Consider the following 16,055-nt stretch of genomic DNA (forward strand, 5'->3'; position numbering starts at 1 on the left):
ACAGGATACAGCTTGCTTTTAGCAAGTATTTCTCTACTGAGGGTGGTGGAAATAACACCTGAAGCAGCCTTTGTTAGATATTCCTTTTCTTTTCTTTTCTTTTGTTATGAGCTTAGAAGGTCTGAAACTCAGAGATGAGTAGCAGGAGGTTCCAACCCATTATTCCATCAGCATGCATTAACATTTAGTTTGTGTTGTTGTTTTTTCTGTTTGTGTTTGTTTGCTTTTACAGTTCCATTGCATTATTGTTTAAGAGCTGGCTCAAATGTTTATGGGTTGTTTGCCATTTGGAATGAACAGGTTCAATTCATACACTGTTATTGAAATGGAAATGTTTTTTTTAAGGGTTAGGTACACGTAGGTTAAAAGCATGCATGGAGAGCCTCATGTGTTTTATGTAGCATATTTGAGTAGTATGGGTTAAAAGGACAGCAAATACCTTTTGTTTTCCAAGTGCAGATTTAATTCACAGTACAGTACAAGGGAAAATACCTTCCTGCTTGTAGTGCGAGCTGACTTCATTATTTAAAAATCAAAATATGCACACCCTCCCAAATTATTATTTTAGTTTCTAAATGTTTATGTTTTGTATACAACTCCTGTTTCCAAGATGGGAGCAAATAAGTCATATTTTTCTTACTTTGTACATTGTTCAAAATGCAGTATTTGCAATCCTAGGGAGAGATGTCACAGAAGCGATGCAGTTCAATAAAGCAAATGCGGTTTAATTTAGACAACATGCTTGTGTGATTGGGTGTGATTAAAGTATCATTTTCATCCTGTGAAGTTATTGTCTTTTTTTGGAACATCCTCCTATAAGCAAAGCCAGACTGAATATTACTCATCACAACACACCATATGGTTCTTAGTTGGTAGAATTCAAAAGCTGTTCCAGGGAATCTGTTATAGTTATAGCAGGCTAATGCTGTGGCTAACTAGCTGGCTTCTTTGGTGCAGGCATTGTCCTGTTTTTGCTCTCCAGGGGTCTCACACATCAGCTCTGAGTTATTTGCAGTGTTGTTCCCAGCAAAGAAATGCATGCTTGCTATGGTACCACTCATAATGGTATGATAATATTATATTATATTATATTACCTTAGCCCTACAGGGTTCCACATCTTGAAGTTCCACAAGCAGGGAATTTATTGATCATAGAATTCAACATCTTAATTATTTCAGGTCCATTTTGTGGTTCTACGGGAAAGTTTGGATATGTTTTGGGGGGAAACTTGCAAATTATGAGAAGCTGCAGTGGTCACTGGTCACATGACACTGTTTCTTACTTTTCAATGATTAGCAGAGTTTTGAATAAGTTTTATCTGTATATTTGCTTAACTCGGACAATTAGGCTACAGAATTCTGCCATTCCTAGCCCAGATTTTGGATAACATAAGCGTTGTGCAGGACTGTGATTTTTAAAAGATAATTTGATTTGTTTATAACTCAATCACTTTTTAATACATTACAAATCCCTCTTACCCCACACCCAGGCCAGAATGGTACATCATTTTAATCGAAGTTTTACAGAGTCAGAGTGACAGCTGTTTTGTCAAAGCCATCCACAGCAGGGATTTTAATCTACGTTTGCTTGAACTTGACCTATATTGTGGTGCAGAGAAACTATGCTGATGCACCTACTTGAACAGGATAATCGTATGCAAGAATTTGGACATTCTAGCTACTATACAAGCCACACAGCTCAACTCATAATTTTTCTGTAGTTTGGGACACCTTCTTTAGTATCATATTACTTTTGTAACCTCAGAGTTGGCTTGTTGTTCTCACATCTTTGTTGTCCCTAACTATCAAGTTAACCTTTAAAAATATGCTTTTATGTGAATGTTAGCCTTTATTGTCCTTTGGGGGGGGGGGGCGATTGCATGACCAGTTTTGTTTGTTTGTTTGTTTGGAAGAATGGAGTAGGATCCCAGGAATCATACTTCTTCTTTCCTCTGGTTACTTTTTGTTAAAGTGTAGGCAATAGTCTCCAGCGGAAGCTGCCTAAGGACGGCTTCTGGATTATCAGCATTCTTCAGTGCATTACATAACATCATTTGTGCTTAAATGATTTAGTGAAATGGGTAAAAGAGATGGAAAAGGAAGTCAGGTTGACTCTGAAATAACAGTTGAAGGGAACTCTCAAGTTAGTAATTCTGGTAGTGCTATAAACTCATATTATGATTATTATGATTTGTTCACATACTTTCTTTTAAAATTTGGCAATGTGTGAATGTTTTGTTTAGTAACTGTAACACTGGGAAACCTTGTTCTTTTTATTGGGCAATGAATTTTTTTTCCTTTGGAATCCTTGCTAAATATCCATATCACAGTCAACTAATTTACTCTGCACAGGCATCTATCATTGGCTGTTTGCATATTGCTGGCAGTAGAGGATTTTGGTAGGACTGCCCTAGTGTACAGTAGTCCATTAGTCCATGCTTGTAAGATAGAAACCAGGGCTGGTTAGTGTTTTTTAAATGCGTTTACATCAATATACCTCTGATTTCAAGTGGATGGTAACCTTTTTAGCCAATTCCAGCCTTGTATAATCACGTCAAAGGACTGTAGCATTACCAAGAACTAAATGTTCAAATCTTCATTAGGTTTCAGCAACTGAATTTTTCACATTGAACATGTAAAGTTGGATAATGTTGGCCACCCCATCCTCTTCTTTATATAGTTACACATGCAGTAAGTTGAACACATGGAAGTCAGAAGGCACATGTAATTCTATTCCCCTTCCACACACTCAGTGTAGCATGTAACATGCTATTCTTTGTTTTGAGAATGGCTGTATGAATGACTTGTAAGGGATAAGGCAGTCCCTCATCCTGGTCCTAAGCTGTATAGGACCAGGTTAACACAAGAGGCACTGGCAGCAGTGATCTGTTGTTCAAATGGATAGGAGCAAGAAGCTTATTTCATCTGGTTATCATCCAAGTTATTGCACTTGTATTTCCCATGCTGCACTGATTCTCCCTTCACCAGAAGAAACAAATGTATCAAATGACCAGGAGTGTGGGGGCAGTGGGGATAAATATGTATGATAGTATGCATTTGAGAAGTACTTTGATTTGTCTGTAGCACACTTGCCAAAAAGATTGGGCAGTACTTGTATAAGCTCCAGTCTCTTGTCAGAAGAAGAGCTCTAACAATTTGACTGAACTTGTTTGGATAATTAAACCTTGAAATGGTTTTATTGGATTACACAAATACACACCTTTGATCTGAAAGGAGTTCTGTCATGTCCTCAGTGAAATAATCCAAGTTCCCCCCCCCCCCATGAGTGCACAGATAGTATTTCACATTCTGAAAACATTTAATTAACTTATTTGCCAAAGTATGTAAGCTATGAAAACACTCAATCAGTTGTTGTTGTTGTTTGTTTTCCTTGGCTGCAATCAAACTGTTGTTTAAGATGAAAAAAAGAGATATCGTGCATATCTGTGATTAACTAGTCGGTTCAAAGCTACAGGATGAAAAGGATGTTTATCTGTTCTCTGCTAACCACTTACAAATAAAGACACATAATCAATTTAGGATGTATAAACCCGACACAACCATTAACAGTGTTTCAAAAGAGGATAGCTGATGTGGCTGCAAAGAAAAAGAAAGCAAATTAGTCATAGAATCCTTTCTGTTTTGAAGATCATATTTGGGTTTTTATTTTCATTTATACAAGGCAGGTTTTAGCCTTTGTGCCACTGGTCAGATCCAACCTCGCAGCTCCCCTCGGCCTGCCAGTCCCCATCAGGGCCGTCATAAGCATATCTGGCGCCCTGGCGCCATGGTGCAAAGATCCCTCCGGCCTCCCCCCCCCCATTTTCCAGCGCAGCTGTCTGACGGGTATTGCGCGGCTGGCACAGCAGTTAAACTATTCCTATGGATCATGTGAACAATGCCCAGAAATTTTGGACTCAGACAAATGCAAACTCACAGTAAAGTCCAGTATGGACAAGCCTGATATTCAGATATTTTATGCTCCCTAGACTTTACTAGAATGGTGACAGGTCCCCCCCCCCCACTCTAGATTGACATAATAAAAAAAACTGGCATTTGCCCCTTCTTGCAGTAGAACAGCCATTTCTAAATCGAAAATATTTCAACAGTGCAAGAGAAATTAGACAACTGCCATTAAATTGCAATGCTACATGAGCTGAAACTAATTTATTTTAAGTGAAAATAAACATGTTTCTCCTTAACCTGGGGCATGTTGAAATTCCTGGGGCATGTAGATTTGAGATGTTATTAGCATTTGACTCATTTATTATCTTAAATAATGAGCAAAGAAATATATAGCATCTTGATTATTTATTTATTTATTATTATTATTATTAAAAACCAACTAAGCTGTTGAGAACCATGTACTTCTCTTTGCCTTTTTTGGTATCATCTGTATTTTTTTTGAAAAAAAAACCAGTTCATTTTAAAGGGCTTTTGTGCTACTTTCCCCACTACTTATAATAGGCTTTGAACTAAGTATAAAGAGTATTGAAAGGTATGTGCTTTTAAATTGAATCTAAGTTAATCTGTAGCTCCATCTCTGTGGATCAGTGAGTGTCAAAACAGCATGCACTGCCAACTGAAATGAAGAGGCAAACACGGTATGCTATGATTAAAAAGACCACCACTTTACTAAGGAACATGAAGGATTCTAAGCCAGCATGGCCAGTGTGAGAGGCAAGGGAGACCTTTGATCTCATGGTAAAACAAATTGTGATCAGCATGTTGAATCTTTGTCAATGATACAGACACTCAAAGAGTCATAGTAACTGGCAAGAGTATGAAAACAACCAGGATTCTGCCTTTCTTACATTATTTGCATTGTGTTCACTAGCTTTTTTAAAAGAAAGAAAGAAAGAAAGAAAGAAAGAAAGAAAGAAAGAAAGAAAGATATTCTCACTAAACAAATGCACGGTTTCTTAGTTCTTCACAACTCAATGTGGTATTGCCATTTATACTGAATATTAAAGAGACCTCTAAAAATTGAAAAACAGAGTTCTAAAGCAATCTACTGTGGTCATGATTGATTAGGGATTTGAACCCACATTGTCTAAATCTTATGCTCTATCTATGAATACATTTTTTTTTAAAAAAAAAATGGAAGCTGTGTTGGCTTACAATAATTTCCAAGTATTAAAGTTGTTTAGTATGCAATATGCTACTTGAAAAAAAAATGTGTTTTTTTCAAACGTTTGGATGCTTCATTAAAAAATAAAGATTTTAAGATACTTGATAATAGCCCTGTTTTGCCCTTTTAATGTAAAACATTGAGTTGGATTTCAGCAGCATGCAAAGACTCTCACTTAAATGTTCAGAAAAACTTTATGCTAGACACATCTAATTTACAATCCCTTGTTTACATTCCATTCAAATAAATAAAAGTCAGTACAGTAGTACCTTGGGTTACAGATGCTTCAGCTTACAGACGCTTCAGGTTACAGACTCCGCTAACACATAAAGTAGTACATCGGGGTTAAGAACTTTGCTTCAGGATGAGAACAGAAATTGCACGGTGGTGGCGCAGCAGCAGTGGGAGGCCCCATTAGCTAAAGTAGTACCTCAGGTTAAGAACAGTTTCAGCTTAAGAATGGACCTCTGGAATGAATTAGGTTCTTAACCAGAGGTACCACTGTATTGGAGCATTGCTGATACTTTTGTTCTCCCACAACAATTAAAATGCAAAGAAATCATTGTGTGTGTGTGTGTGTGTGTGTGTGTGTGTGTGAAGAGTAAGCATTTGCTTGCACCAGTCTACTTTTAATATGTACTGCAGGGCTCCTCAACATGCTGCCCTCCAGATATTGTTGGATTATAAATCCCACCATCCCTGACTTTTGACTGTCCTTGATGGGACCGATGAGAGCTGTACTACAACATCTGGAGGGCATCAGATGGCTTCCTGATGCATTGAATTAAGAGTGTTAAAAATGACTTGTGCGGTGTTAAGATCCTTTTATAAAAAGTCATTGAGAAAATTAGCTATAATTTTGTGTGCTTTTAGAAGAACTGTAGCTATCGGGGGGGGGGGGATCAGTTGATTCATCTTCCTTTATGATAATAGTAATTAGATGCAATAAAATGATACAATTCCAGTATTTCCAAGTTTGGGACACAGCAGTTAGTTTTCCAGATATACGCCTCTGTTGGGGAAAAGCCATTCAAAGTTTTAGAATCGGGTATGGGTGAAGGGGAACAGCAAAACAGTTGTTGGAATAAAAAGTTTTTATTAAAAGCTTCCTAAAAACAGCATCATATTCCTCTAGCAGGGTTTCCAACTTATTTTGAAAGATTAGTAAGTATGTATTATTCCACTTGAATGATTCAGTTCAGAAGGTATCTGAAGACCACTCTGAACTTTTCCTTCCCTGAATATTCAAGTGATTTTTACAGTCAAAGCCTCATTGAACTTTTTAAAAGTGCAATATAAATGGCTTTTTTCTCTTTTCTGTATTATTCTCATCCCTGAAATGCCCTTTTATTTGTATTATTTCCTCTAGATCCTCCCCGTGATCCATGGCTTGAAAGAAAATGTCTGGGACCATCGCCAGTCGCTCCAATCTCCTGCCTCTTGCACTCTGCTGAACTCTACATTGGTGCCATGTTCTGTGGTACAACGTTATGGTATGGAATGTGTCATGAGGTGTTCATCACTTGGATTAGTTGCCACGCTTCTGCCTCTGTCAAAGAGAAGTGCAGAGGCCTAAGGTGGATACAACAGGATTGACTGACTGACTACAGCACCCTGGACTTATTCTCAAAGGTAGGATCACTCCAGGCAACTTTAAACAATGGAAATATGTCTGTAAAATGTTATCACTTGAGTCAGTATGAGATACTGAGACAATGTCTTTCTCACATTCTAAGGCATCTTGCACCAATTCGTATAAAGAGTTAGCATATGAAATACAGAAATGGATTATTGTGAGATATAAGCATTTTTGGAGCCTTGCCTAAGAAAATAATTGATAATGGTGGCAGGGAAATGTATAAATATATGCATTATTATCATATAGTTAAGATTGCCACCGTAACTGCATTTATGCTATCATATTTTAGGGGAAAATAAGGCAAAAAAAGCAATGGGGATTGTAAGAGAGAGGGCTTGCAGAGAGCAGCCCACTCTGCTTACTTCCATCAGATGGGAGAGCAGCAGCAAGTCTGGGAGTTTAAATCAGGAACAGGAAGGGTTAAGACGGGTCCAGGGCTCTGCAGAGTCCTGGTGGCTCAGCTCCAGGCTGGTAGCAGGGAAGCAGGGGAGGAGCTAGCTTCAGCAGGGGCTGGAAAGGAGGTAGACCGGCACCTCAGGAGCCTGGTTTGGGACCACGGAGGACCCATAGAGCAAGGAGGAGGGGCGTTTGGATGCCCAGTCTTAAAAGGGGGGTCAGAGCCCACGAGACGCCATTGTGGGCTTCTGCCCCATGCAGAGCAGACATGATTTGAGACATCTCACCACTGTATATAGCATGCACAATAAAACTCTGAAAAATCCAGAGGATGTGTGGAGTGCTTACTCGGGAGTAGCCAACACCCATCTGTGACAGGGATTTAATTTTTTTAAGCAAAGAACACCGTTTAATCTTCTGTTTTGAACTAATCCACTTAGCACTTTTAACAGAATTAGAAACAATTATTTAATATTGTGTTAAATGTATTCCTGCATATTCACGTATTATCAAGGGGGTGATGGGTAGCACTGGAAGGATTCTGCACCCAGCCGTAATTTCCAGGGCTAGAAATGTAGTTTTTCAATAAATGTCAAGCATTTTATTCCCTGCTGCTGAATTGTCTTTAAATTTGTTTCCCTTAGATGCTCATACCACAACTAAATTAATTTATATTAACCAGATAACTATCAGGAGATTCTGCAACATTCTGTAGTTCTTGATCAAATGCAAGGAATTCAGGCTCAGGCAGTAAACCTGGTAGACATGGTTTAATAGTTTAGTCAATATTTGAGTTGCAGGGTGGTAAACATTTTCCCCATGGACCAAAGCCTGGCGTGCTATGGTCCATGGGGTCACGAAGAGTCGGACACGACTAAACGACTAAACAACAACAACAAACATTTTCTTGGACACATTCTCATACACAAAAAATTGATTTGTGAATTTGATGTGGTCTTATGCCACAGCACTTATCCTTTTAAAAGCATGTAGTTCAATGAGTGCTAAGATTTCCAGACAAGTATTACGGTTGGGTTTGTATTCCACATGTTTCCTGCAGAGTGCAGCAAAAATCTCAATAGATTCTAAATGACTGTAGATAAATTTCATTAGTAACTGTCTTCTAGAGTAAGCATACATCTAGACTATGATGGACAAAAACAACAATGCTTTAAGATATTATGTGTTTTCAGTTAAGTAATATCTGTGCAGTCGTGAGTCCTTGATTTCACTTGGCACTGACTACTCCACTGATTTCATTGTGACAAATAGAATACTGTTCATTGTCATATTTTTGAGTCATTTGCCTTCTATGGCAGACTGATGTGCGTCATAAAATACTACTCTTTTCATACTGGTGTGTGGTTGTTACTATATATTGCTGAGGAAACTTCTAAGTAATGAAGTTGTTCACATGCCGTTCTTCAGGACACCTACTAGTCTCATTCCATGACCAAGAAGTCTTTCCCCACTGCCCAAATGAAACAACGTAGCTTTAATTCACTGGCTGGTTTTTTCCTCATCAGTTGGAAATTTTAAGGAGTTCTAGCCACTCCCTTGACAGCTTCATTCAGTATATCATTTGACAGGGCCCTAAAGTCTTCAAATCGCCTTGCCTTTCTTTCTTTTTTCCTTTTTCAAAAGCTTATTGCCACAGAGACACAGAATATGATGTGTATTACTGCAATGTAGGCATTAATTAGTTAAAAACAAACTAACTGTTAAATGAATGATCATGCAGTTCTTGGTCATTAATGGAGGTTGTTATTTATGGATTTGGAAACAGAGGCTAACTGACTAATTGAACAGTGGTTATGAACTGAGACTTACGTAGGCTTCCAAGTTTATGCCTTTAATCATTGGATCATTGTTTCTCCTTGTGAATTATAAATGTAACAGTCCTCTGGCAGGGTCAATACATTCTGAAAAATAAACCTTAAGTGTCATGGCCAATACTTGACATGGCCATAGCCAATACTTAACCGTGCAGAAGATTTTAGCACTGTTTGTCTGACTGCATAATCACTATTTTTTGGTGTGGGTCATTCTACTATTTCTGACTTTAGGTTGATCATCAATAATCTGTGGCAGTTTCTTTATTCCTCTCTGAATGTGTGAATTATTCAATCAGTTACGATTTTGTATTTTACCTATTCAATTCCAGCAGGCAGTATTTTCTCTGTAGTCCAGTTGGCAATCCTTTTGGACTTCAAGATGAAATGTTTTGACAGGCAATTCCCTGCTGTTTATCCAATTTGTACACTGATAGATTAGTTGCTTTTCCCATTGACTGAAATTGGGTAGAATAAATCATGTACTTAACTCTACCATATAATCAATGGCTTTAAAAATTGGTTAACTTTGGCAGGATTGCACGCTTCAGTTGTAATTGTTTACCTAAAATGTAAGATCCCCCCCTTTGCCTAAGGAGATTGTGTCACATGGCAACTATAGAACTGAGATTTTGCTGGATAAAAGCAGTTCTCCTTGCAGGGCCGACCCAAAACATTTTGGCACCTGAGGCAAATCACAAAATGGCTTTTCCCCATGCCAGGGAAGAAGGAGTGAGTTAAGAACTACATCAGGAACAAGGAAGGTAGTAAAGATCTACAAAGGGATCTGCTGCCCCTGTGGATCCAGCTGCCTGATGTGCTCTCCTCACCTTGCCTCATGGGTTGGGCTGGCCTTGTCTCCTTGAATATGTGAGTTCATTAATAGGCACCTATGCATTAGTGTTAAGAATAGGAGAAGGGCCATAGTTTGGTGATGAGAGCATGTTTTACACAAAAGGTTCGAATTTCAGTCCCTGACATCTCTAGATAAGGCTGGTGAAAACTCTCTGAAACCCCCTGGAAAATTGCTGTCAATCAATTCAGATAATACTGAGCTAGATGGTGACAGCTTCCTATGTTGATTCTGTCAAAATTAAATACCAATGTCAAGTTAGCCAAGTCTAGTGCAGGATGACAACATTACTTAATTGAGAGACCTTATTTCCTGCCATCTTTGAGAACTGATCTTCTGGTGCTATTATGATCCTTTTTTTACTATACAGCAGTCAGACACAACCATGGACATATAGTCTGATTTGAAAATGGCAGTATTTAGTTCTGAACATGTAGAATTACAACCTGATTGGTGCATAGTGAATCCAACAAACTTTTTCTTTAGCTGTAATGCTAGAGAGCAAACAACTTTAAAACTTGTATATATTTAAAATAATCGAACACACATAGCAATGTTTATTACTTTTAGAGGATGTCACTCTGAATATAACTGAAATGCACCAGTTGGGGGTTTTTTTTGGCTCCAGATAACAAAGATCCCAACTCACAATATATACATAACCAAAAACAATACTATGCAGCCTTGTTTCCAAATTGGAATAGACTCTTAAAGTAATTCTGGTACTGGTAATAATGCCCAATTACTATGTGCCGTTCTTTGAATCAGCGTCAAAAATATTTGCCTTGTGCTTGCAACTCATGACTGTTTTGGCAAACTATTCCACTATGTCCATCCTATGAAAGTTGCTCCCTTAGAAGGTAGGAGGGAAGGGAGAAGAACAAATAGGAATAAAGCAGTATGCTTTGCTATCTGGTCTGAACAACTGGATTGCTTTGCCTGAGGGGGAAGGGTGTAGTTTATTTTAATGTGTTTGGCCTAAAGTTCCTTGGAGCTCTAATGGGACGGCGATGGGGGAAAATACTTTCAGAATAATTTTCCATTACCCTAATGGTGAACATATTAAATTGATTGTTACGGAATAGCTTTGGAATGAAAAATGTTGTGTGCTGAAAAGTTAGGGACCTATATCTGTTCATTCCTGCCTGCGGATGTCATTAAGATCTCAAGTGAACCAAACAGACTGGCAAACATGTCTTCAGTCACAGCAGACTGGCAGCTGTGGGAGAACAAGATTGTGGAGGGTCACAGACATTGTTATACAGTGCATGTTAGTTTTAACCGTTTACACCTCATGACAAATGTATAATTTTTGTAGTGTTTGGCAGTCTTAAACTCTTTGGGATATTTGTGAGACATTCTAATTGCAGTGCTCTTTCTGGTATCATTTAGTAGCTTTAGGTCATATTGTGTTGTCAGTGAAAGGGTTAGGGAAGCATGAATGAGCACACTGAGATACTTTGCAATTGAAGAAAAGAAATGGTGTTTATGCAGGCTACGTGTTTTCCTTACGTAAGCTGCTGCTTTCAGCGCGCATTTCTTGGATACGTGCAGTGACATGATTTTGCTCATTCTGTACCACAGAATGCATGTTTTTATAATCTGAAGAGGTAATTAAACAATCTTTTGCATTGATTCTAAATGTATAAATGAATTTGCACTTCTTACATGAAAAGGCAGTGTTCAAGGCAGGGCCGGCCCTAAGGCAAGGCTGGGTGGCGCAATGCGCCAGGGCGCCGGGCCGCTAGGGGGGGTGCCACATTGCTGTGCCTGCGGCAGCTGCGCTACATGCAGCGCCCGCCAGACAGTTGTGCTGGGAAACGGGGCGGGGGTGCGCCAGAGGGATCTTCGCACCACGGTGCCAGGGCGCCAGATATGCTTAAGACGGCCCTGGTTCAAGGAACAAGCACACTCCTAAGGCCTTGTTAGGTAGGTGGACCTTTGAAGGAAACAGCTCAGAGCATGCTCAGAACAGATGCATGATTCTGATACAGGCTAAGGTTATTACATGTGGCTGATCTTGAAGCAGTCCTGACTCCAGCCTAATTCACTACAGTAGCTGTGATGGAAAGTCCTGATGACAACAGATGGCGATGGAGCCTTCCTAGTAGGGCTGAATTTCAGGCAGTTCGATCAGGCACGTGGCAGGGACCTTTTCGCCATAGCTATACTTTTGGATTAGGATTGGCTGTCTGGTGCAGTGCTGATTAGCTGATTAGAAATAAATTGACAGAAATGCTTGCAGGACTTCTCTCAGTTCAAACAGAAGTATAGGAGGGAACTCTTTAAAAATTGCTTGACATTCTCATTGTGTGGACTGTGCTCCAGTAGTCCTGGTGGGACAACCTCCACTGGATATAGATTTGTCAGACCCATAGATGGGGCCAACTGATTTACAATGATTCGTTTATTAATTCCATGAAACACCTGCAGTGAAATATTATACTATTATACTAAACTGTTTCTAGATTTTATCCCTTTGCAGTAAACTTCAATAATTAATTATTGCTTTGCAACTTAAGTCTCAGCAACTGCTTTAAGTTGGCAAAACTCCATCTACTTGTTTAACATAAATATTCCTTTTGATTGGAAGTTAACATTTTCATAAATGGAATAGCCACTGCTGAGTGATACCAATTATAGAAAAAGAATCATTTATGGGTGGGTGGGTGGGGGGGTAAAATTTGGTGTGATTTTCCCTGTTTGCTCCAAATAAATATTTTCCCCTTCCATGTTTTATATTGTAAACTGAAGGATGCCAGTAATGTCACTGAATAATATAGCTTCTGTACTTAGTACAGAAAAGATTTTGTGCTTGACTAATTATAATAAAATTTAAACCTTTTATAAGTAGCTTAAATAAAAATAAAGAATCATCAGCTTTTAAAAGATTGCTGATACTCAGAACCACAACTGCCATTTGCATCTATTTATATTTTGACTCCGAGTAAATCATTGTCTCAGAGTAGTGTCTTCCTCCCTGCCCTCCTCCCTGTCCTTACTGCCACCATCCCAGCCTCCTTTCTCACAAATTACACATTGTCGAAATACAAACCTGCATCGCTCTTCAACAAGATTCCATTGCCAAGCCCACACCCACCAGGTGACCTCCAAAGGCTCTTCTTTGACATCATCTGAAGGCTGTGAATGAACTCTGTTAGCACTTTGGGTTAGAGATGCTTTTGATGATCCTATAAAGATATTGATTGAGAAATGTGTTGTTTCTGTAGTGGCTCACAAAGCATATCAGGCTGAACTGTTTGATATTAATCTATTATAGTATGAGGACTTATTTGTGAGGTAAGAAATCTAAACCAGAAGTTTTGACTGTCACAGAATAAAACAATTTGATTTGGGTAATAATACATGCATATCTGTATCTACTGCCACATTTCTGTTTGCTCTTAACTTTAGGCTTTAGTTGTCATATTTTTTAAACTATAAAATAAGCCTCCTTTCTACTCTCCTAAAAATTTTTTTCTAAATGAAGCAATAATGTTTATACTACACAACTAACTTTTGGGGGGGGGGAGGGACACTGTATCTAGGTTCCAGCCACTTGTTCCAAAATTTAGCCAAGTTAATGGGCTTGCTCATCTACATGTTCCAAAGATTGCAATCTTTTCCTAAACCCTGGTCACTGATCTAAAATTATTGGTATTCCATTTGTCTTTTCCTCACTTACAGAGTCACTGTCTAAAGTACCTAATATTCCAAGGATTCTTGATGATTCTTGTGACACATTCCTGTCGTATGATTTCAAGTCCACTCCCACTGCTAATTGCACCATTTAGTAGAACAAAATACAACATGTTAAATGTTGTGTGATGTTACTCTCATTGAAGATGTGTGTACCCTGGCTAAAATGCCATCATATAGTTGGGGAAAGAATGCTGTCATAATTCCAGTTATATTTATCCTGACACATAGCATAGAGCAGTCAGAGACACTGCTATTCTCAGTGCTTGATTTTCCACTTGCTGTTTTAACAGCGAGCCTAGTCATGGTTTCCTATGTTTGTGAGTCTTTGTTCTTATTTATTTTTCAGTACTGTATAGTAATCACAAACTTCCTTGTAAAGTTTTGTCAGACATTCTCTTGTGGTGTTATTTTTAAAGAAACCCTAATTGCGTGCGGAGACCCTTTAACCTGGCCTAGAAATAAATTCAAACATGACTCAAATATTTGGTTTGGTTTTTGGCAGAATTTAGGCCACAACTTTATTGATTACAAATCAAGTGAGTGGTTGCATAGGCTCTGGTTCGAAAAGCTACCTACAATAGCGCTGACTCTGGGCAGCAAACCATGAGTCAGCCTGGGTGAACACCTGAGACGGGGGGCCGTCGGATGACTGGGCCCGGTCCACCCAGATGCGCCCTGAACTCTGGCTCAGGATACAACCCCACTCGGGGAAGACCAACCATGAGTCCTAGGATTCCTTTTACAGGAATACCCATGCATAGGGATGGCTAGGAATCCTGCCACCCCTATCAACCGGAACCAGAGCCTATCCGCCAACCTTACAAGTTGTGATGATTTGCAAGTGGCACCAGCCGATCAGCCAAATGGGGAAAATTCCTGCCGTGCCTCTGTCCCAACGACAAGCGACACACAACGGCATAGCAAGGTCAAGCGCAAGCCCTAAAATTAGGGAGAGGTGGGCGGGTGTTCCGATGCACTGTGACCCAAAAAGAGGATCTCGAGGGTCACATGCAGCAGTTAAATAGTGGTCCTTCTGACTCCTTGACTGGCATGCCCATAGCCCAATTGCCCCCTGTCAGAGGGACCACCAATAGGGTGTTGTGGCTGCTCCAATTGTCCCCACCCCAACACCTCGGCCTGATTATTGCCGGGTCCCACCGCAACACATGCCCTCTCTTGCAGGGACAACCCGATTTAATGAAAAGTGTGCATAGTATGTAGAAAATAGACTCTTTACAATATCTATCAACTCTCCCTGTATTTGCCCCTGGGTATCTATATTGTCATTTTTATCCTTTTGTTAGTTTCGCAACCATTTTGTCATTGATAAATGCAGGGGGAAAGTCAAAATAGCCAAATCCTGTCTAAGAAAATGTGTTTACAAGATCTGCAGCAGAACACTATATTTTTGTGACTTGTTCACCAGAAGACGAATTGTTCAGGGTATATCTATGGCCAATATTACTTAGAAATGTGAGAGTTGTTTTGGAGTTTTGTTCATTGTTTTGAACATTTTGTAATAAATCTTTACTTACACCAGCTTTCCCCATTATCCCCTCATTTTGCTTTGTCCTATTTGTATCCAATTGTCCAAATACATGATCATCTAAAGCTGTCCCAGTAGAATGTTATCACTTAGAATATCCCTAGTTTCTTACTGGGGGAAATTCCACTTGAATACCAAACTATTCCCTCTATTAGACATTAAATGGCGAAAGTACAAAATCGTGCATATCACTTCTTAAATATTTGTAACATGTATATTATGACAAACATGTTATTAGTCACATGCATCTTCCTGGTTGTGTTCTAGGAGCCAAGTAACTTACATTATTGCTTTCAGGCTTGGCTGTCACACAGCACCAGCACTTCAGAAAAACACTAGATAGAGTGAGTTCCAAAAAAACTTTTGCTGCAATTCTAAACTAACTGGGAGCTTGTCCCATAAACTCAATATGATTTACTTTTGAATAGAAATGTATAGGGATTGCATATTTAGTTCTATTATACCTTTGCATAGAACACGATAAGGGCACTCCAGGTCATACTAGAAAAGTCCAGAGAGTCTGTTAAGCTATAAGCCTCTTACAGGTCATACAGGAATATTGAAAATATGACTGTAGATAGCAAAAAGGGCAGTTGATCACAGATTGTTTTCAGTGAGAAAGCTGGGCCAGCCCAAGACATTTTGTTGCCTGAGGTGCAGAATACAATGGTGCCCTGTCTCACAACTGCATGCAGAATGATGGAATGGCAAATTGATTTTTCTTTAGTACCGACATTGGGGCAACATCCTTCACCATACCTGGGAGCAGCAGGCTAGCTAGCCCAAGAGGTATAGAACAGGCTAGTGCAGAAGACTCCGAGAAAATGATGAGGGTATTGTGCCAGCTGCCACCTTATGCAATTGTCTCACATTGCCTAATGATAGGGCCAGGCCTGGAGCAACATGGTAGAAATTTTTTAAACAGGCATACTACCCAAATGAAAGCATGTATAAAC

At 39.2% G+C, this 16,055-nt stretch overlaps 1 protein-coding gene across 4 annotated transcripts in view; it reads left to right on the forward strand.

Annotated features, from left to right (window-relative positions):
* The window catches only part of CHRM3 (cholinergic receptor muscarinic 3), a 226,054-nt gene that overhangs the window by 143,664 nt on the left and 66,335 nt on the right, over positions 1 to 16,055 (forward strand). For all 4 annotated transcript variants that reach the window (XM_035108375.2, XM_060272870.1, XM_035108374.2 and 1 more), the window contains one exon: positions 6,501 to 6,763. The gene's annotated coding sequence lies outside the window, so the exon portion shown is untranslated. The remainder of the gene's footprint in view (positions 1 to 6,500; positions 6,764 to 16,055) is intronic.

This window comes from Zootoca vivipara, chromosome 3 (genome assembly GCF_963506605.1).
Source record: "Zootoca vivipara chromosome 3, rZooViv1.1, whole genome shotgun sequence".
NCBI lineage: Eukaryota > Metazoa > Chordata > Lepidosauria > Squamata > Lacertidae > Zootoca > Zootoca vivipara.